Source organism: Peromyscus californicus, unplaced genomic scaffold, assembly GCF_007827085.1.
Source record: "Peromyscus californicus insignis strain IS unplaced genomic scaffold, ASM782708v3 Scaffold_4__1_contigs__length_199733344, whole genome shotgun sequence".
Classification (NCBI taxonomy): domain Eukaryota; kingdom Metazoa; phylum Chordata; class Mammalia; order Rodentia; family Cricetidae; genus Peromyscus; species Peromyscus californicus.
In genome coordinates this window covers 141,033,457-141,057,490 of record NW_026294562.1, presented here as the reverse complement: position 1 = coordinate 141,057,490, position 24,034 = coordinate 141,033,457, and the positions used below count along the sequence as shown (strand labels likewise).

At 40.2% G+C, this 24,034-nt stretch overlaps 1 long non-coding RNA gene across 2 annotated transcripts in view; it reads right to left on the bottom strand.

Moving 5' to 3' along the window:
- Positions 1–460: 460 nt before the first annotated feature.
- Positions 461–24,034, bottom strand: part of LOC128095329 (uncharacterized) — a 222,600-nt gene continuing 199,026 nt past the window's right edge. For both annotated transcript variants that reach the window (XR_008213219.1, XR_008213220.1), the window contains one exon: positions 461–2,867. This is a non-coding gene — a long non-coding RNA (uncharacterized LOC128095329). The remainder of the gene's footprint in view (positions 2,868–24,034) is intronic.

Here is a 24,034-nt window from a genome sequence, read left to right as displayed (position 1 = left end):
ACAGTGCCTTAATGATAAAGAAATAAATTAAGAATAATTTATTTTAGAAAAGAAAACTTTTCATATATTTTTACTCTTAGATCCATTGTGTGTAATTGTAATGTCTGTCCTATGACTACAAATTCTCTCTCTATGGATTTATGTCCTTGTGATTTATGGTAAATGGATGTAACTCATGTCCCTTCCTTTGGAAATTTAGCATTTGTCCCCATATTCGTGGACACCTATTCTCATATCAACTGTGCTACATTCCAATCTGGAGAGGCACTAAAGGGCATGATACAGCATTTATTTCACCACTTTTCAATTTTTGGAATGCTTGGAACTTTAAAAGTGTACAATGGCCCTGCATATACTGTTGGTTAAGGGGCAGCACTCATGGCTGGCTGCTGCCTGTGGCGGCCATGCTGATGGAAGAGAACACTGGATGTTGCGGTGGCGGAAGAATCACGAGCCATGGTTACCTTTCTATGAGCTTTATTGCAAGAGAAAGAGAGAGAGAGAGAGAGAGAGAGAGAGAGAGAGAGAGAGAGAGAGAGAGTGTGTGTGTGTGTGTGTGTGTGTGAGAGAGAGAGAGAGAGAGAGAGAGAGAGAGAGAGAGAGAGAGAGAGAGAGAGAGGAGAGAGTGAAAAAGGCCGCATGGAGAGGAGAGAATATGGAAGGAGAGAGTGTGGAAAAAGAGGGCACAGAGAGGGCATGCCCATTTTTTAGGCTGGGACACCATCGCAGGCTGGTGACATAATTAAGGACATAATCCTTACATCCCAGACTTTTGCTTACTATTTTTCAAAAAAAGCAGGTATATGGGAATAGGGGCATTATTTCTCTCAAAAGCTGCTTCCAGCTGACTATTATATGTCAGTTGGCTCTTGGGGGAATGGGGAAGGGTAGTCTTCCAAGGTAGACAGGCGTTGTGGGATACTGTCTGCCATCCATTGTTCTGGAGACTTGTATCCCTCTTGGCTGAGGCTGGGAACCTTCTGTCTTACAAGATGCTAGTGACACAGAAAAAAAAAGTTAGAGAGAAAAGAATCATTATTATTTTATGTTGACATTTATCTGAGGTAGAACTGGCCTGTCCAGATGGATTTTGAAACATGTTAAGCTTTATCAGAGACAGATTATTTTAAAGCACCTGTTTTCTTTACTGGTTCAGCATCCAGGAGACAGGTGATCAATTGTTAAAAGTATCTCACAGTAATAGATGTTTACATTAAAGTCTCTTTTTGTAGGTGGGTAAGGCTATCCTCTGTACCCGACGATAGAGAAAGGAAAGGTGACATCCCCAAACTCCCAGGACCGAGTCAGTGGTTTTGGTGTCCAGAAGGAAAGAAACGGATCACTTCCCTGATGCATTCTGGGTTCCCCACCATGTCTGTAGCCAAGCATAGGTCTGCTGAAGATCTTAGCTTGATGTACCCATGCATCTTGGTGCCTGGGGGGCAGTCAGCTGACTGGTTGTCTTTCTAGGTGGCACTTTTAACAAGGCTGCTGATGGCCTGGCAGGGCCCTCGCTAGCCCATGACCTTTTTCCTTACTTAAAACAGGGACCCAACAGCTTAGCTTTCAGGAGTCAGCGAGTGCCAGTACTTGGCAATTTTTTTGAGCTTTTATCTCTTCCCTGGCACACCTTAAATGCCACAGATGACTCTTTTGCCTGTGAGGTCAGGAGCATTGCTCTCCAGATGCTAAAGTTTTAGTCAGGGAGGTCTGGGGAACAAGGGACAGATTTTACTCTGTGTCCTAAATTTTTATTCCTGATGATTGTTGGCTTAAGGACAGCTTTTGGAAGATCTGCCAGGAGGCAGACTATAAACTGATCCTTTTGAAAAGACTTGCTTGAGTCTATAAGCTGATTTTTGTCTTAGGAGCCATCCTAACTACTGTAAACTTATTTGTATGGATTTTAGCCACTACCAGACCTGTCTGTACTTCTCAAGGCATTTGAAAATGAGTGGGAGAAGTTAAGGTGAGTTAAGGCGAGAGTCACCCATTTGAGCCTGCCCACTGCCAGCAGAATTCAGATAGAAAAGGTTGCATGTGGTAGAGGCAGAAATGGGGAGGGAGATCTTCACAGCTTTAGCAGAAAGCTTGGGGATAAAGTAACTCTTTTATTTGCCCACTCATTGGCAGAAGTTTCCATGAACCTGTTATGTGGCCAGATTTACTGGTACCCACCCCTTCGTCCCATGGCTTTTTCCCATTCGCTGGCAGAAGTTCCCACAAAGCTGTTATGTGGCCAGATTTAGCAATATCTGCCAATGTAAGTGGTAAATGTTTCTGCCCTTTTGTCCCATGGCTGTACCTGAGAGAAAAAAAAATATAATAACAAACTGGGATCAGACTCCAATCTCAGGTGTTCCCAAGGAGTGAAGAGATATCTATGAATAAGCTCAAGTTAGCCATCCTCTTCATCAAGGGATGCTAAGGGCTGCAGCTGCACTGCAGTTGGTCCATGGTGGACCTGAGACAGCACTGACCCCATCATCAGGAGCGAAAATATGTCTGCCATTGCCAGTGCAGCCAGAGGACAACCCCCAGGGTGTCCATCGCAAAGAATATAGCTCAGACTACAGTCTTGAGAATGGCGGACTCACTCACTGTGGTGAAGAACCATGGCAGTAGCAGTAGTGGTAGCTGTGTGGGGTTTCAGCGGAGGTGAGGGACTCATGCACGCTCATGGACTGGCAGTCTTGCTGGATGGGGGAGGAGGTGGCAGGCAGCAGCAGTCACAGCAGGTCCTCGAAAGTCTATTGGAGTACAGCACCAGATGTTGGTTAAGCGGTGGCGCTGTTGACTGGCTGCTGCCTGCAGTCAGGCCAATGGATGTTGCAGTGGCAGAAGAATCAGGAGCCATGGTGACCTTTCTAAATATTGGGAGAGAGAGAGAGAGAGAGAGAGAGAGAGAGAGAGAGAGAGAGAGGGAGAGACTGCATGGAGGGGAGAGAATACAGAGGAGGGAGTGCAGAAAATGAGGGCACACCTGCCTTTTAGGCTGGTATGCTGTCACAGGTTGGTGATGCAATTAAGGACATAATCCTTGCATATACTTAAAAAGCCTTAAAGAACTGGTACTTAACTTTTCACATCTCCCACTCTACAGGCATCCCTTATAACCCCCAAAGTTAAGCTATAGTGCAAAGAGCTCATCATACTTTAAAACCCAAATATCCAAATTGCAAAGTGGATATCTGAAATATTTGTTCCCTCATCATATTTTAAATCATGCTCTGTTTGTACTTAACCATATGAATATTTATGAGGATAATTTGAGCTCTTTCATCTGATACTTCTTCATAAAAGTTACATCTAAGCCTGTAGCCAAATGGAAAGACTTCCTGACTGGTAATTAGAGAGGTCCTGATGTTGTAATAACATCAGGAAGAGGATATGCTTGCATGTTTCCACAGGATACTGATTCCCTTTTGTCAATCCCAGATGACTTAATCAGAACTCATAGCCAGCTCCCAGCAAAACAAAGATGTTCTGAAACTTCTAGCAGCAGAAAAAAGAAGGAAGCTCCCTCCATAACAGGTTCATCCACACCTATTGCATATGACACTGAACAGCACCATTGATGTAGATGGTGACAACCTGCAGCTGGTTTCAGATTCCCCAGCTATCTTGTTAGAAGGTCTTCTGATTCACTAGCCACTTCTCCTGCTGTGGGCCACAGGAATACATCATAAGAACTCAGCTAGTTATGGCAAAGTCACTACCTGGAGGGATCAGGGAATTCCTCCAGAGGAAGCCAAATTCCAAGGAGCTTTTGGTGTTATTTGGCTTGTTATATATCAGCTGTATTCTGTTATGAAAATCATGTGTACCCTCATGGTTTTCCCAGTTGACTTTTCCCTAAGAAGGGCTAATGTAGCTAGAGTTTTCTCTCCGGGTCCTGCCAAACCCTGGCAGTTCGACAGCCCACTTATAAAAAAAAAAACACACAGACGCTTATATTATTTACAAATTGCATGGCTGTGGCAGACTTCTAGTTATCTAGTTCTTATATCTTAAATTGACCCAATCCTATAAATCTATGTTACCCCCCTGACTCATGGCTTACCGGTATCCTACATGTTGCTTTTTATGGCGGCAGCTGGCAGCGTCTCTCTGTCTCAGCCTTCCTGTTCCCAGAATTCTCTTCTCTGCTTGTCCTGCCTATACTTCCTGCCTGGCAACTGGCCAATAAGTGTTTTATTTATTAACCAATCAGAGCAACACATTTGACATACAGAACATCCCACAGCACTTCCCCTTTTCTTTTTTTTTAAGGAAGATTTTAACTTTTACATAGTAAAATTACAGATAACAAAACTGTTATCAAGCAAGAATTATAGTTATAATATCTAGTCTATTTATGATAACTAGTCTATTTGGCAGAATTAAAGAAGATATCCTACCTATCTTATATTTGTGAGTCTAAGGTTTTATATCTAACTTATCTTCTATCATAACTAAAAAAAATTATAACTATCTCTAGTCTTCAACTACATCAAAGATCTCAGGAGGATATAATACTACCTGAGAAATGGGAGAAGGATACAAGCAACTTTTGGGAGTCTTACAGGGTAGAAAGAGACAGCTGGCAGCCTGGACAGTCATCCAAATTTCTCTTGTAAAGTTGAGGCATCTGTCTTCAGCCAACAAGACTAGAGTCTCTCAGTCATTTTTCTCTGTGTTCTGTAGAATGTTTGGCAGTTTTCTCTGTGAAGCAGGAACCTAAAGGACCACTTTGCCAAGCAGAGTTCAGTGGTCACCTTCCCATGGGTCCTGCATGTCCAGTCGATCAAGAAGTCCAGGAAAGAACAGTTTCTTGCCCAAATGGCTGTTTTTGCCAAGGTGAAGATAAACTCCATATAGAGTATCTTTGATGCCCATTCTCCTCTCTGAAGTGAATCTGTACTGCCAGGAGCAGACATATCTCACTGTCTAGAAAGTCTACATTTTTAAAAACATTTTAAATGCCATATTCTGTAGGTCTTTGAAGTATTTGATGATTACCTGTCTATCTGAAATATATATATATATATATATATATATATATATATATATATATATACCTAGAAAACTTAACTAACATGCTACAAGTTTGACTATCATAGAAGACTAACTATTAGTCTGTATTTATTAATTATCTATTACAATCTAAATGAGTTACATAAACACAATACCTCAAATGAGAGTAGAAATATATATACAGTATAATAAAATTAAGTTTAAACTTGTATCATTAAATTCAAATCTATACCAATGTAAAACATTTCAAATAAGTTGTTGCTCTTTAAAAGTAAGTTCATTAATCTATCCTTTCATCGTATCATATCTAAACTATCCCCTTTTGTTCTTTAGAAAGACATTGTATTTATAATCAACCTGTTTTAAATAAAAATATTGTTTTTTTTTTCTCTGTCCCACACCAGAGGGCTCTTCTGATTTGGGACACAGGAATCTCTTAACCTTTTCTTTTAGCAATATGCCTGGGTTTAGAGAAGGAGTGAGCCAATTCCATTTCCAAAGCCAGCTTAGTATATTTGGGATTTGGGCATAGCTTCTCTTATTACTTCCTGCTGGAGAGGGGCAATGTATCTTATGGGGACACAAAGAAAATTTTAGGATTCTGGAGTAGTCCATAAGGGTGTATCATCTGAGCCAGTTGCCTTGAAACCATTCTGGATGTTGGATCATCTGGTCCATGGTGTCATCAGAGACCTTTCAGGGGGTCTTGGCTGGTCAAACCTGATGTATCTTATTCTGGAACAAATCCATAGCCTCTGGCTTTCTGTGGAAATAAAAGCAGAGCCTCCTTTCCAAAGAAACATGTCCTTACATCCAAATTTTGAAGTCAAGGTACCTTTAAAATATCCACATTGGTTTAATTCAACAGCTTTTACAATCAAATGTTTTTCTGCAGTTAAAAATCCCAGACAACACAATCTGGATTCTCTGTGTAATATCCATCTTTGTGTGGCTTATTTTTATACTACTTTTACTGTCTCTTTAAAGACTTTAGTTTTAAAAACTATGTATTTCTTTCTTTCTTTTTTTTTTTTTTTTGGTTTTTCGAGACAGGGTTTCTCTGTGTAGCTTTGTGCCTTTCCTGGAACTCACTTGGTAGCCCAGGCTGGCCTTGAACTCACAGAGATCGGCCTGGCTCTACCTCCCGAGTGCTGGGATTAAAGGCATGCGCCACCACCGCCCGGCTGTATTTCTTTATTTAACTGTATATATTCCTTTTTCTCTCTCTTCCAAGCATACGTACATTTTTACACACATTGTAAAGCATTTAAAGTCTTGTTTCATCTGAATCTGCCTTATTGTGTAACTATTGCTTTAAACTGCAGCATTTGTATGACCAAAATGGCCGCTGTGGCTGGTGGCTCCACCCACCTCAGCTTCCCAACATGGCAGTGGTCGTTTATCACCAGCTCTGGGAGCCATCATCTCTTAGAAACAGTGGGTCTATGCTTTTATCAAAGCGGAGTGTAGCCCAGAAACCTCTTTTTTTGTACTAGCAAAGGCTAAATCCACCATGCAGCATAATGCGCCACTTGCAGACACCTCATTCCCACCATACTGCTGTTCAAATGCCCACACGAGGAAACTGCCAACTTGAGAGAGACAACTAGGTAACTGTTTTTAGTTCCATTTTGAATTGCTTATTAAGTATTCTCAGGTTTAATGTGGAAACTTGAGCCATTGAGCACCATTTGTAGCTAGAGTTTTCTCTCCGGGTCCTGCCAAGCCCCGGCAGTCTGACAGCCCACTTATAAAATAAACACACAGACGCTTATATTATTTACAAACTGTATGGCTGTGGTAGGCTTCATGTTATCTAGTTCTTATATCTTAAATTAAATCATTCCTATAAATCTATAAGTTGCACGTGGCTTGTGGCTTACCAGTATTTTACATGTTGCTTGTCATGGTGGAGGCTGGCAGTATCTCTCTGCCTCAGCCTACATGTTCCCAGAATTCTCTTCTCTGCTTGTCCTGCCTATACTTCCTGCCTGGCTACTGGCCAATCAGTGTTTTATTTATTAACCAATCAGAGCAACACATTTGACATACAAAACATCCCACAGCAGGCTAACAGTGTGGACTGATCACTCTCTGGGTATACACATTCCATGTATTTGGAGAAAAGCCTCAGGAGAGGCTTTCTCTGGAATCAGATATCTCCCTTAGCCAGTTTCAAGGATTAACAGTGATAACAGTCCACATGCAAGTCTCCTGACTTAAGGTAAATCCCACAAGGAGACACTGCCTAGGTCATTAAGTAACAGCTTTACACAATTTAGCTCAGACCCTCCCTTCTTAACTTCCTCCTTCCTCAAACCTTACCTCTAGCTCCAGATATCTCCCTTTAACTATCACCAGATGCATCTAGCTATACACTAGGGACTGAACACACTTTTCCCCACCTCGAAGATAAATGGCAGATTGCTTGGAAAGATAGGAGCCACAGGAAAAAAGAAGGCAGTTTTATTTTCTCCCATTGACGTAGCAAATTAGAGATTCTTAACATGTTCTACTAATCACATTTAAGACTATAGTTGAGCACATAAGATCCTTCTTCTTACATATTACCTGAATTTAGCCTTTAGTTAATTCATTTCCCCATTGGTCACTTTCCTTTGGGGTTGCAAATGATAATTAATGGTTATTGCCTCTCTATGTGATTCTTTTCACCCCTCCATTTGACCCTGGTAGCCTGGCTTTACACTCCCAAGGGATTACTGCTTGTAAGTGTATTTATACCAGGACTTCCAGGGCACAAGGGATGGAGAAGAGAAAAGAGAATGGAAGAACTAGATAGGTAAGGATTTGAGAGGAATAAACTGAGAAGGGAAAGAACTAGATTGAAGATCTAAAAGAGAGTACTAGAGTAATGAGATGGAAGATGATGAAGAGCCAGATGGGGAGGTTCTAGCTGGGTAAGAACAAGCTGAAAAGGACCTAGATGAGGCAGAATTAAGATGAGAGAATTATGATAAAACTTAGAGGGAGCAATAGGTAAGTATAGAGAAAAATCAGGCAAGAAAGGAGCTAGGCACAAGAACAGAACTGAAGCTGTGTATGTAGGATGTTATGCCAGAGGAATTATTAGAGGGAGCAATAGATAAGTATAGAGAAAAATCAGGCAAGAAAGGAGCTAGGCACAAGAACAGAACTGAAGCTGTGTATACAGGATGTTATGCCAGAGGAATTAAAGCAAGTGAACTATAGAGCTTGGTGTGCTGAGGTTCTATTTCCTGAAAATAGTCATTGCCATTAGTAGTTCTCTCTCCTGAGCCTCTGGGATGTATAATATTAAGGCTGGTCCTGCTAATATTATTCAAGAATCCCCATCCCCCAAATCAACATGCTGCCTCTACATGTACTGCTGCCTCAACATGCAGCAGCCCATTTCCTTCCTGGGAACAAATCAAATATCTGACATCGGAGGCTACCCAGATTCTTGTGAATCAGGGTGAAGCCTTAACTTCCACAAACCATTTCCTGGCAATGCTAGCAGTGTTCACCCTACAGGGATTTTCTTTATTTTCCTGCACTCATGCTCAAGGGACATATTGGACTTATGTCCCAGAAAGCCCTCTTTTCCATCCAGCCAAGTGGAATACTAAGGAAATCAAGGTTGTAACTAACGACTCCTCCTTAATGGGGGAGAAGGATCTAGTTTCATAGACCCTTGTCTAGCCAAATACTTTAGTTTCATAGGACATTCAGATAGCCTTCCCTCATTTTTTTTTGTTTGTACACATCATACACCTCATATCAGAGTGTTGGCCCTTAAGGCAAAGGACTCTTAAAGCTAGTCAAACCTCCCATGAAACTTGGTCATTAAATATTATTTCTCCTATAGATGGGTATCTGATAACACACCACCTTCAACATAATTCCCAATTTGTGACCCTAAGTTTTCACACCAGGCTTGGGATGACATAAAGCCTTTTGCAGGCCACCCTAAATGGACACACTGTGTTTTTCCAGGAATGGGAGTCACTTTTTGTCCTTATGTTATTCCCTCAGTTAAAATACATGACTAATGGTATACCTCCTTAGAGATCATTGCAAATCAATGGACAAACTTCATTTGGGTTAGTCCTACCTATGTGGTATTGCCTTCTCATTCTCCCAAACCTCAGACACACCTATATCCATTGCTAGCTGCCACTGATTGTGTTGGCCTTCAAACCTCTGCACTGCCTAATAAAATTTCCTCTATAACCAGGCTTGTGTTTTTTCTCCTTTTGTCATTCTATACTCAGGTGTGACAGGAACCCTGAATATCAAACACAATACATCAATTTATGATATTTACTGCAATGGTTGATTTCTAATTGTATAAAGTCCACAACTAACCCTAAAGATTTCACTGTCCTTCACCAACCTTCTCATTTACTCTTTCCAGTACAACTTTCTTCACTCTGGTATGAAGCCCTTGCTATATTTGGTTAGAACATGTTGCTAAAACCTTTCAGACAGATAAACTCTGCTCATCATTTTAATTCCTTATCTAAGAATGTGTCTATGGCTTTAGTTAAGAAAGAATTGATCAAGGATTAATAGGTAAAATAAATGTCTTAGAAGAGGCCTTACTTTATATGGGTAATCAGATTCAGAATATTAAGACATGTTTAATAGCATCATATCAGGCTGACTACAAATGGATTTGTGTCACCCCTTTGCCTTTCAGTGGACCAGATACGTCCTGGGATCAGGTACAAGCTCACCTGAGAGGTATGTGGAATAGTTCTCAGCTACATATAAATATAGGGACATTACACTCCCAGATTAGTGTTATCAGTCATTCCAGACTCCAAATTTCCTATGCAGGAGAAGTAGCTAATTACTTTGCCAATTCTGTGAAGGAATTTGTGAATAACAACTCCTCTTGGAATCTCCTTATAAACATGGGAATTACAGGATCACTAATTATTTTCCTTTTATTCCTTATTCCAGTCATCTTCACATGTTCGGGATCAGCTGTATGAGTTGCCCAGAGAGAAATCCACACACTGCATCTACTAAACAAAAAAGCAAGAAATGACATGGGCTGAAGGAATGTGAAATAGAGATTCAGCTGTATATGGTAAAGGTATACATAGAAGGATCAAGAAATCCTTCTGGAGAAGAAGCCAAATATCAAGGTTTAATTGTTGTTACTTGGCTATTAATATATCAGCTGTTTCCTGCTATTAATTTCATGTGTGCTCATAACTTTCTAAGAACTTTTAACAATGTATTTTACCTGGAATAATTCACAAGCATCCTAGGCCAAAAACACAGTCTCCTCAATTAAGGTAAACACCCTTCCAGAGACATGGATTAGGAGACAGGCACATAACTTTATTTCTTGTGCAAAAGTAGCTCAGACACCCCTTTCTCTCACAGGTCAAATGACATTCCAAAGCAATTGACTCCGAAGAAAAGGTTTTTTTTTTTGCATACCAGGTATAATGTAGCTATGAGGCAGCTTTCATAGCTCCATGTAGAGTTACCCCACTATGCCATTATGGCGGTATAGGAAAGTAGAGGCAGTTTTCTTTTAGTGACTTATAGACTATTTTATCTAAGCACCTATAAGATTGTATTTTGAGAACATTTATGATAGGCTTATAACATTTCACCTAACCACATATAAGAATATATTTTGAGCACATAAATTCTCTTTCTGACTTATTCCAGGCCTTAGCTGATCCTACCTCCTCTATTCACTCCCCTTTTGGGTTGCAAATGAAGTTGACCATGAGGACTCTGGTGGTGACCTTGCACGTCTTGTATTGTATTGTAAACATAAGATTGTTGCTGTTTTGGTAAGATACAGACCACTTCCACAAGAGGACCAGGCAGAGTTATGGTTGCAGAGGAATAAAACAACTGGATGAAAGAACTCCATGTACTTTGATTCTTTTCCTGTAAATCATTTACACAATTAGTAAAGTCTTTTCTGGGAACCTGAGAAGGAGACTAACAGGGCTGGACTTTAATAATTTCCATTAATTACATCTGAAGTTTATATTTATTTTCTATCTGTAATAACAACTGTGTTCATTTAAAGCTTTTTATATCCATCAATATGGATCTATCTAAAATATTCTAAAAATATACTCTAGGTTTACAAAATTCCAAATAATCATGTTGGTGACTGAGACTTATACTTGGCTGTGCACAATATACTCTTAAATAGAAAAAAATACAGCATAATGAATATAATAAAAGAAAACACTGCTAATTAATCTATTGATCATTGTGTTCTTCATCCTCACAAGTTAAATATAGTCCTCTGTGTTCCTCCAGTATTAAATTCTATTCTTAAATAGTGGAAGTAAATGCCAGGAAATGAACAAGTGCCTAGGCTATTCCTCTATCAACCAGACATGTACAATGTAAGAAGAGCAGCATAGAGGAAGCTCCTCTATATTCCTTGTCAGACTCAGAAAGATTTCAGATTAAAATAATAGAAATATAGTATGCACATATATCATATTATAAATATACAATTATTTGTATTAATCTATGTATCTTCTTAAAGTACCAGGTAAATGAAACATAAAGCAAAATAAGATCTTTACATATAACTTAATTTTACATAACTGTTATTTTTCTTTTGAGTAATTGCAACTAGTAGACAGAAAATATGATGTCTGGAGTGATTCCCTTTACCAGATTTTCTTTATCTCCTGATAATACTTATAGTCACAGTCTTCTTACTCTATGAAATTGTGTGGCTATGCTGCCTAATGTAACAGAATGGGAGGAGTAGCATGAAAAGGAAATGAGGTCTTCATGTGATTATTTGAGAAATGGTGTTTGGTGTGAATGTAGGAGGATTTAAGATCCAAATTATAGCTGTAGCTATATTCTGAGTTCAAACTACACATGGGAATTTTATGGATATACTTAAAACAATGGTTCCTCAATAAAACTCAGCACAGCATCTTACTGGGAACAGAAAATTTACATTTGATTCAGTGACAAATCCTAGGTCCAAGGCACCTGCCCTTTTTATATTCTATACCAAATAGGACATAGTCATCTCTGTAATCTCTTGATCGTACACAGAAAATTTACCATGTTGATAAGCTTCCAAATGCACATGGTATATTTTAAGTTTTGTCCCATATATTAAGGCAGCTGCAGACTACAGCCAAGCCTGTGGTATGAAACTAAGTAGCACCTGGGCAGTTACAACTTCCATGAAATGTGGTTGCACTTCAGTTTCTAGGCCTGAGAATTTAGGATGCATTCACTGCTTAATAAGTAAAATATTTAAAGAATAAATACAGATATTTTAGACTAAACACACACACACACACACACACACACACACACACACACACACACACACATATATATATAATTTTTCCCAAATAAGTTCATGAATAGATTTTAATTGTAAAACTTGTCAAATGGATGGCAAGGAAGGAAATCTATGGTTCCATTACAAAATACAAAAAACATAAAAAAATGGGTATTTATGAAAAAAGCCAAGGACAATTTGTGGAATATTTCTTTTTACTGTCTGAATATATAGCATTGTGACTGGTTTATTAAAGAAGCTGACTGGTGCTGGGCAGTGGTTGTATATGCCATTAATCCCAGCATTCATGAGGCAGAGCCAGGTGGATCTCTGTCAGTTCAAGGCCAGCCTGGTCTACAGAGTAAGACCTGCTACAGGCACCAGAACTACACAGAGAAACCTTATGTCAAAAACAAAACAAAGAAGAAGAAGAAGAAGAAGAAGAAGAAGAAGAAGAAGAAGAAGAAGAAGAAGAAGAAGAAGAAGAAGAAGCAGCAGACTGGTTTACAGCTAGGGAGAATAAGGTTAGGTGGGAGAACCAGACAAAGAGGTTTCTTGGAAGAAGTGTGAAGTCCTAGAATTGTGAAGAGACTAAGTGTGAAAGTGAACTTGCAACACTGAGAAAAGTTATCAATCCATGTGGCAGAGCAAAGGTAAGTAATATGTGTTAATTTACAATGTAAAAATTAGCTTCTAACAAGCCTGAGTTATTGGCTGAGTTTTGTAATTATTAATAATTCTCTGTTTGGTAATTAGGGAACAGTCTGGTGGGACACAGAACTAGAGCTACAAATGGAATTCCTACATGGGGCCAGAATTTCCCCCATGAGACCATAAAAAGCTTTAAAAAGATTCTAAGCACCCAAAAAAGGAGCCAGACATTGCTTCCTGATAACTGCCTGTCCCTAGCAAATCTATTACTAGTGGAAAATGGATGAATGGCTACATTAAGAGAAGGCTTTATGATTAGGTGATAGTAATATCTTTTTTATTTTACATATATATGATATATGTACTTTTATTTTATAATTTAATTTAATTTTACATATCAGCCACGGATTCCCCTGTCCTCCTTCCTCCTGCCCTCCCTCCTGCCTTCCCTTACACAAGTACATAACAGCAATCTGCTGAAATTATTTATCTATTGCACATAACAGACCTGTGTTTAATGCACATTTACAGAATGGCACATATATAAACATCCATGTATGTTGATATACATTTCACCAGTGAAACCAAAGCATTTTAAGAATTAAATCTTTTAAGAGGCACTGTTATCAAACACTAAAATGGAGTTTATTTATTTATTTAGTATTTATTTATATTTCATTATGTCTTTTTAATATTTTTTCATTTTATTTTAGATACTAACCACACATTTCTCATTTCACTTCTCCTCCTATTCTTCCCCCATATATCCTTTCAACACCCCCATCCTTCCTTATCCCTCTCCTTTCAGAAAGGTAAGGTTTATCTTGGGAATAGTAAAGAATGGCATATCAAGTGGAGGCAGGACCAATCTCCCCGCTCTGCATCAAGGCTGAACAAGGCATTCCACTATAGGGAATAACTTCCAAAGAGCCAGCTAATGCATTTGGGAGAGATCCTGTTCCCACTGCTAGGGATTCCACAAAAGACCTAGCTACACAACTGTCACTCAGATGCAGAGGGTCTATGAAACTCACATGCCAGCAACCTAGCTAACTCCAGAGTGCATGAGTTTACACAAGCTCAGGTCATCTGTTTCTTGGTTTTCCCGTCATAATCTGTATGCCTCCTTTATAATATAATCCCTCCACCCTCTTTTCAACTCATCTCCCAGTGCTTGCTAAGTGCCTCACTGTGGATCTCTGCATTTGCCTCCATCAGATACTGGATGAAGGCTCACTGATGACAGTTAGGGTAGTCACCAATCTAATTACTTGGGAAGGTATTTCAGGCACCCTCACACTAGTGCTAGGAGTCTTAGCAGGGGTCAATCCTGTGACACTGGAGATCAATAAGACAACTGTAGCCTACAAAATGGGAGAAAACTTCACCAACTACACATTTGACCAAGGACTGATATAAAAAATACATAAACATCACAAGAAATGAGACATCAAAATACAAAATATGCCATTAAAAATGGGGTACAGATTTAAACACAGAAGAATCACTAATGGCCTAGATACACTTATAGCATAATTAAACACCATTAGCTATCAGGGAAATGCAAATCAAAATGGCTCTGAACTACCATCTTATACCTGTCACAATGGCTATGATCAAAAATGCTAATGACAGCATATTTTGGAGAAGATGTGAATTAAATGGGTTTTTCGATCAGTGGGCAGTATGATTCTCAGTGTCAGTATGGACCCAACAACTTCTCAAGGCTGCAGCAGTAGTCATCACTCTCTGATAGCTAAGCCCTGAAGCTAGACTCTAGGGAACCAAGAGGGGAAGAGCCAGTCACCAGTGTCATGAGCCAGCACATGCACTATGTTGAGTCCTGTCAAACTGCAACTATCATAGGTGTTTAAGATTTGTCTCATGAGATAAAAAAAATACAGATGTCAAGAAAAGAAATATCCAGACTGAAAAAATGTCTCAACAGGTACAGTGTAGTTAAAAATATGCACATAAGATTCCCTTAGACAACAATAAAAAATGGCCACCTACTGGCTTGCTGGACCCTGATATTTTACAGGAATTATCTAACTTCTGCCAGAGAACAGGAAAATGGAAGGAGTTGCCTTATATCCAAGACTTTTTCTTTTTTTTTAAATTTATTTTATTTTTATTTTGCAATACAATTCAGTTTTACATATCAGCCATGGATTCCCTTTTTCTCCCCCATCCGGCTCCCCTCAACTTCCCCCCAGACCACCCCCCAGTCCCACCTCCTCCAGGGCAAAGCCTCCACCGAGGACTGAGATCAACCTGGTAGACTCAGTCCAGGCAGGTCCAGTCCCCTCCTCCCAGACCGAGCCAAGCGATCCTGCATAGGCCCCAGGTTTCAAACAGCCAACCCATGCAATGAGCACAGGACTTGGCCCCACTGCCTGGATGCCTCCCAAAAAGATCAAGCCAATCAACTGTCTCACCCATTCAGAGGGCCTGATCCAGTTGGTGACCCCTCAGGCACTGGTTCATAGTTCATGTGTTTCCATTTGTTTGGCTATTTGTCCCTGTGCTTTATCCAACCTTGGTCCCAACAATTCTTACTCATATAAACCCTCCTCATTCTCCCTAATTGGAGTCCCAGAGATCCCCCGGGCCTAGCCATGGATCTCTGCATCCAGATCCCTCAGATGTTGGATGGGGTTTCTAGCATGACAATTATGGTTACAACCACTTTGGAAATCAATATGGTGCTTTCTTAGAAAATTGGGAATCCATCTCCCCCAAGATCCAGCTATACCACTCTTGGGCATATACCCAAGGTATGCTCAACCACATCACAAGAGCACTTGTTCAGCTATGTTCATATTAGCATTGTTTGTAATAGCCAGAACATGGAAATAACCTAGATGCCCTTCAACTGAAGAATGGATAAACAAAATGTGGTACATATACATAATGGAATACTACTCGGCAGAGAAAAACCATGACATCATGAGGTTTGTAGGCAAATGGATGGATCTAGAAAAAAATCATCCTGAGTGAGGTAACCCAGACTCAGAAAGACAAACATGGTATGTACTCACTCATAGGAGGATACTAGATGTGAAACAAGGATGACTGGACTGCTACTCACATCACCAGGGAGGCTACCTGGAAAACAGGACCCCAAGAAAGACACGGGGATCGCCCAATGATGGAGAAATGGAAGAGATCTACATGAACAGCCTGGACATGAGTGGGGTAATGAAGGGCGAGGGTGGAGGGAAAGAGAGCTTGGGGGAGCGGGAGATCCCAGCTGGATCAACAACAGAGAGGGAGAACAAGGAATAGGAGACCATGGTAAATGAAGACCACATGAGAATAGGAAGAAGCAAAGTGCTAGAGAGACCCACAGAAATCCACAAAGATACCCCCACAACAGACTGCTGGCAATGGTCGAGACACAGCCCAAACTGACCTACTCTGGTGATGGGATGGCCAAGACTTTTTCTATCTCAGCTCCAAACCCACAATTCCTGATTCTTATTCACATGCCCATGTGCTCCTATCTATGTAACATAAACCTGAGGAACCTCTTATTACTGCTTTAGACCCTGATAATGAATACCCTGCCTTTCCAGCCTCCTACTCCTTCTTTTCAAGCAATTGCTTCTTCAGATCCTCCAGCTTCTTCCTCCTCTCTGTCATAGGGACTCTCCAAACACCCAACACTGGCTGCCACCTTACTCATCCTGTCACAGTTTATCTAGCTGCTAAGAACCCAACCCAATCAGGCCAACCCAGAGGGCATTCTACTTTTGTGAAAGGTAGCCAGTGTATATAGCCTGGGTAAGGTACATTTCCCTTTCTCACTTTCTCAAATAAACAAAAACTGGGTTGTTACACCTCTAATTTGACTTCCTTTATTAAACAATATTAATATATTATTCAATACTACAGTATCACCTTTCATGACATATACATGATTCTTGCTAATAACCTACTTCCTAAGGGGCACAGATAAGTTTGGGAACAGGCTATAATACATGCAGACAAAGTCTCCCAGACTAATGCAGCCCATCCTTCTGGAGTGGAGGTTGTTCCCAATCAGGACCCACAATTGTGGGATGCCTCATCCCTAATGGGCTTGAGGGCTTGAGGGCCAGATGGCCCAAACAAGTAAAAAAAGATACTTTCTGAGAGCCAGCCTGGCTCTGCCTGATGTTCTTAGCAACAGCACATGAAACATGATCTGGAGATGACCTGGACCAATGAGAGACAGCCATGTCACACCAACAGATGCATATTCATCAGACCTCCCCAAAGGGTGGGGTGGAGGTTATATAAGGCTTGCCTCTTTCTGAATAAACTGAGCTTGTTGTTTCCACATTCTCCCGGAGTCTGTGTGGTTTGACTCTGTGCCTACTTGGCCCCCGCCCCTAAAGGGAACCTGGTACACACAATAGAATTATAATACCTTAGATGGCTCTCTACCTAAAGATTGCTTTACAATCTGCCTCCTCGCAGGTTTTCCTAAGTTTGACCTCAAACCAGTAAATTATGAAAATTTAAAGCACATAATTCAAGATAAGGAGGATAATAAATCTCATTTTCTAGAATGACTTACAAAGGCTCTCTTACAATATACTAACCTAGATTCCAAGAGCCCACAGGACAAGCAAATTCTTATGACTCACTTTGTCTCGGAGGGCTTCCCCAACGTTAGGGCCAATCTTCAGCTTCTGAAGAAAGGGCCCTGACCCTACAGGCAGAAAGTCTAAGTGTTGGCTTTTAAGGTGTACCATGGGAAAGATGAGAAAGCCTGCAAGCAAGACTGTCAAATTCTGGCACAGGCTATCTGACCAGCCACACAAAGGCCTCAAGGTCCCTGTTTTAAATGTGGTAGAGAAGGTCATTGGGCTTGTGCCTGCCCTGACCCACACAGGCTACCTGGGCCTTGTCAAAAATGCCATCAATAGGGACATAGGTCAGTTGTCTTCCCCCTGTGTACCTCATGATCTGGGGACATCAATCAAAGACCACCCTCCAATCAATCTCCTAGGCTTGGCAGTGGACAGGCCCCAACTGAACAACAGTCATTTCTCACCAGGAATCTAAGTAGCCATTACTGTATCTGGGCTACCCATTTCCTTCCTTTTGTACACCACAGCAACCTACTCCATCCTGTGGGAGTTTTCGGGTCTCACCTCTCATTCTGGTCTTCCTATTGTTAGGGTAGAGGGACAGCTTTACCTACCTCACCAAACACCACCACTTAATTGTATTTTCAGGGGTATCCCTCTTACTCACATACTTTTTGGTTGCATCAAACTGCCCTTTGCCCCTAATGGGAAGAGATTTTTGTAGCTAAAGCAAGAGCTTGTATTTCATTTGCTCCACCATTTCCCTAGCCCAGACTTGCCAGCAGCTCCTCTCCTCCTCCTCTCAAGCCACTAGCTCTAGCATGTCATTTCCCTTGTCAACCTCTCAGATAGATGCCATAGTCTGTGACACCCAGAACCCTTCTGTTGCTACACACCATCCCCACACTTGTATCCAGTTGCAGGACCCTAACTGGTACATCATTCAAACTCAGTACCCTCTCTCACTCCAGAGCCTTTGAGGACTTAAGCCTCAAATTATTCACTACCAGTCATCAGACCCACAGTTCCATCATCTCTAAGGGAAATAACTGGGATGAACAGGCAGCTAGGACTGCAGCCCTCCAGGACCCTGAATCACACCATTCACTGCAGGGAATCCAAAGTATACAATTCACATCCTCATAGTCAGCTCCTGACACTAGGAAATTTCTGTGTAATTTACATCAGCTCTTTCACCCTAATAGTTGGCACTGTCTCCGTTCATAAAAGCTCAACTAGAGCCTTCCTCTGAAGACTTACAGTTATTAAGAACTATTACTGTCACTTGTAAAATTTGGCAAAGGTCAGATCTCAGTTCCAAATATCGGAGCCAAACTTCTCCCACACACCAGGCTAGAGGTTCCTTTCCAGGGACTGATTGACAGCTCAATTTTACCCATATGTCCACTGTCAGAAGAATTAAATATCTCCTCATGGTGTTGGACTCATTTAAAATTGGGTAAAGCCTTTTCTGGTTTCTAATAATCAGGCTCAGACAGTCATTGACCTCCTCGCATAGGAGATCATTCTACAATTTGGGATCCTTGCCTCTCTTCTGTCCGATAATGATCTGGAGTTTATATCCCAGATTTCCCAGACTACATCTAAAGCTCTTAATATACCTTGTCATTTGAATATACCTTACCATGCTCAGTTCTCTGGGAAGGTAGTGTATAACAACTGGTCATTAAAAATATTCTTATTGAGATGTCACAGGAACTTCAGCTTGACTGGGTGAAATAATTGCCTCGAGGTCTTTTCAGGCCCCGGGCCCTTCCCAAGCAACTCCATCAATCTTGCTGTTCTAACTCATGTATTGGAGACCAACTCCAATCCCAGGTCTCCTATACAAACCATCTCCTCTCCCTGGCCATGTCCTCTCTTCTCTAAGCCATCACCTCTGCTCACTCCTATGGAATTTCAATAACCACACCTTTTCTCAGGCACTGACTACTCCTTTCCCCAGTGATAATTCATGCCAACCCCCAATGCATATTGGGGATCCGATCCTTCTTTCCCCTCTAGGCCAGAACCCCTCACCCCTTTCCCTTAAATAGTAGGAACACTTCAAGTTAATTCTTTTGTTAATGGTCACAGTCTTTTGTTATTCAGTATTTAAATAATTGAGACTCTATGAATTAGTACAATTCACCATACTTCAGCATAACAAAAAGAAACATGGTTGGGGAAACCATGAATTACAGTGAGATTTTTAAGTAACTTAAATAATAAGGTTTACCTTAGATCATGGGCCTGCCTATTTAAGACCAGATGGCAGCCTAGAAGAAATGAGCTTATGCCTCCCCTATAGTCTGTCCTCTGAGACAAAGAATTGACACAAGCCTAGATGGGTTCCCCTCCTTTTTTGGGGGGGAGAGTTCAATATAGAGTTTTTCTGCATAGCCCTGAATGTCCTGGAATACTCTCTGTAGACCAAGGTGGCATTGAACTCACAGAGATCTGCCTGCCTCTGCCTCCCAAGTACTGAGATTAAAGGCATGCACCACCACTGCCTGTGTGGCAGTTTGAATGTAGTTGGCCTCCATCATCTCACAGGGAGTAGCACTATTAGGAGATATGACTTTATTGGGGTGGTATGGTGTTATTGGAGCAAATGTGTCACTGCACAGGTAGACTTTGAGGTTTCCTATGCTCAGGATACTGCCCAGTTTGTCAGTTGACTTCCTGTTGCCTGCAAGCCAAGATGTAGCCAGCACCACGAATACCTGCACAATGCCATGCTCCCCACCATGATGATAAGGGACTGAACTTTTGAAACTATAAGTGAACTCCTCAATTAATTATTTTCCTTCTTAGAGTTGCCATGGGCATGGTGTCTCTTCACAGCAATGAAAATGCTAAGACAGCCCAGCATGACTTGCTGGGTCCCCTTTGTTGTAACAAATAAGATGGAGCCATGGAACAAACTACTCTGATGCCTACCTATGATGAAACTGGCTCTGAGCTCTGAATAGGCTCCCCACCCCCTTAAGTAAAGGATTTCTGACTTTTTCTTTTTTGGTCTCTTGGTCATCCTCCCTTGTCCCATGTTGTCAGTACATCCACCTCTTACTTATTTGAAGCTCCTTCCAGGTTTAAGTCAATTCCTGTAACCCCCACATTTTTCCCCAGTGGGTTCATTTATCCCACCTGAAACCTTTTATTCTACCCTCACAACAGGGAAATTCCTTCTCATACACATTGACACACAGATGGTCCTGCTCTATGAAGTTCCAGAGGACACCTTGATCAGCTGCCATGTCAACAATTCCAGAAGAATGAGATTTTATCCCATAACTGTACTCAATTCCACTGGGTTGGGTTCCCCACAAGCTTTTTCTTCTTCCTGATTCCCTCTCCAAGTTCTCCTGTCCTTACTGACCATGTTCTGCTTCATTAGTTTCCCTCTGTGTCTCTAATAACATATTCAAATTTCTAATTAACCAAATAGCTAATTGTTACAGGACAATTAGCCATAGAGCCAGAGGAGCAAGGACCATCAAAATGTACCCAGGTAGTAAGAAACAGTAACAGTTCAGAGGGATTCAAACCCCCAGACTCAAAAGGGTCCGGACTCTGCAAGAACAGATTCAGTACAACAATCTATCACTGTCAAATAGCCTCAGCATCGATAACTTGTGTCTCCTGGATGCTAAAACAATAAAAGAAACAGATGTCTTAAGGTTTGTCTCAGATAGAAAAAAAGACTAATTGATAATAATAAAAAATAAAGCATGATCCAGATTTCTCTCTCTCTGTCTACCATCTCTCTTTCTCTTGCCCCCTCTCTCTCTCGCTAACACTGACCAATAAAATTCTGATAGTAGAATACTAAACATTATGATATCATGGCTGCAAGCTCAAGATTTTAAATTCCCTTTGGTTGCTTCTTAATTTTTTAACATTTCTCTCCTTCAAAAATTTAAAAATTCATCTGAGGTTCAGAGCCAGCTTGGACCCACCTGGACAGGTCAGATCCCCTTCAGATACGTATCTTTCAAACTTTCCTCTTCCCAGAACCCGCATCATCCTGGGACCCTTTGGTAAACCCTCCCCAGATAATTTTTTTTCTGAACTTCCTCTTCTGCCTCTCCCACACCTTGGCAGATCCAAACAGCCAGATGGAAGCAGCAATGGATGATTCCACAGGGCCAAAACAGAAGAAGACAACTCAGCTACCTCAGAACTTCTGGCTACCTCAAGAAAAGCCCCATTCCCTACCCCCGAAGATTACCCAATGCCCACCGAATCAGCTGGAAGCAGTTCCTAGAGATGCGGAGCCCCCATTCCCATTGACATGACACTCCTAACCCCTATTTTCACTACAACTACAAGTGTGGAATGTTATGATTCCTAGCCACCCTGTAGCTACATGAACATGCTTGTTCTGTCCATCAGTCAGGCAGAATGCTTAGTCATCACAGGCCCTTGCATCCTATCTAATCTGTGTGCTACACGATCATGTAATCTTCAAGAAACATGATCATGTAATATATAAATATATATATATATATATATATATATATATATATATATATATATATATATTTATGCATGGCATAGCCTCATAAGCCAATATGTGCAAGCTCACAGGGACGTACAAAAGCATGTTCCACCTATTCAAATGCCACTTGTTCACACCATTCATTTCCAGTAGGCCTGTTGCAAATCCCTCTTCACCCTCCTCTAATAAAAACTTTTTGAGTGGTTATTGTTGTACTTTGTGTTTTTTTCTCACATGGTAAAGTGTACCACAATAAATAAAATGTGGGCTGAGTGACTTTCCAGCTGCTTTTGCCTAGATTCTATCAATTTACAAGCAAGTCTACATTCCTGTCTGAACTTTGCTGATTGTGACTTGGGGCTGTCAAGTGCAACTGGCTACTGTCCCTGTGCTCTGTTTGTGTCATATTCTACATGTGTTTTTATGTAGTAGAATTATAATTATGACATATAATCATACATACTATTGTATAATTATAATACAAAATTATACTTTTACATGTATTTGAATAGCAATACATAATATATTTAATATACATTAGAGTGTGCTACACAAAGCTGCTAGGATTGAAAAAAATGTGGATTTCAAGGCTTCCTCCAAATAGACTCAACTAGAATATAGTACCTCATAGTGTCCTAATGATAAAGAAATAAATTAAGATTAATTAATTTTATATAAGAAAGTTTACATATATTTATATTCTCAGCAATTAAGTTGCCTATTGTAAGTCCCTATAAGTGATTGCACAGTTACAGTTGCATGAGGCATTCATATTTTTGTTTCTCAGATTCAAATTGTATTCATAAAATATATTCTTTATATATATGTGTGTGTGTGTGTGTGTGTGTGTGTAAACATATTTTGTTTTGGAAAACCCGCCACATTCCCTACTCTAGAATTCCTTTCCAATTTCTAATATCACTATTACATCTGAAGTTTAAATTATTTTCCTATCTTTAATAACAACTGAATTCATTCAAGGCTGTTTTATGATCATGAATATGGGCTATCTACTGGAACATGAGTAAACCTTTATTTTAAGAATGCCTGAAAAATGTAACTAATCTCCTGAATTAGCTAATTAAAAGCAACAGCAACTCTAATAAGGGTTGAATGTCATTAGTCTGGCTCTAGGCATACTTGAATTTTTTGAGTGCTGCATATAATATAGGAATTCTACATTTAGTTCCATGTTTTTTAATTTCATGAGTGCAAATGTGCTTACATATTGATCAAATACTGGTTTGATACAGATGTTTATTAAAATTAGCTGAATAGAGATTTTTGATGCAGATGTTTATTGAACCTCACTGTTTTGAGAAAGGGTTTCTCCTTGGATTGGAATGTGCCATCTAGCCTAGCTAGCCATGTATATTCAGAGAACTTCCTGTTATCACACATCTAGTATGTCCTGGAATATTGTAATACCATTATGCCTGATTTTGAATATTAATATTCTAAAAGTGTATTCTATCTTTAAAAAACTCCAAATGATCATGTTGGAGACTGAGACTTCTACTTGACTATGCACAATATAACCATAAAAACAAAAAAATAGCATAATGAATACAATACAAAAAAGTGCAAATCATTCTATAGAACATTATTATCTTCTTCCTCCCTAGTTAAATATGGCCCTCTGTCTTCCTCCAGTTTTAAATTCTATTCTCTAATAGTGGATGTAAATGCCAGGAAAAGGCCAAGTGCCTGGGCTATTCCCCTATCAACCAGACATGTACAATGTACTAAGAATGGCATAGAGGAAACTCCTCTGTATTCCTTCTCAGACTCAAAAAGATTTGGGATTAAAATAATGGAAACACAGTAAACACATATGAAATACCATAAATATATAATTATATTATTTGTATTAATCTATGTATCTTCTTAAAGTACTAGGTAAATGACACAAAAAGCAAAAGACAGTCTTTATATATAACTTTGCCAAGGACAATTTTAAGAGTCATGCCATATTGCCTGCCTGCGTTAAGTTTC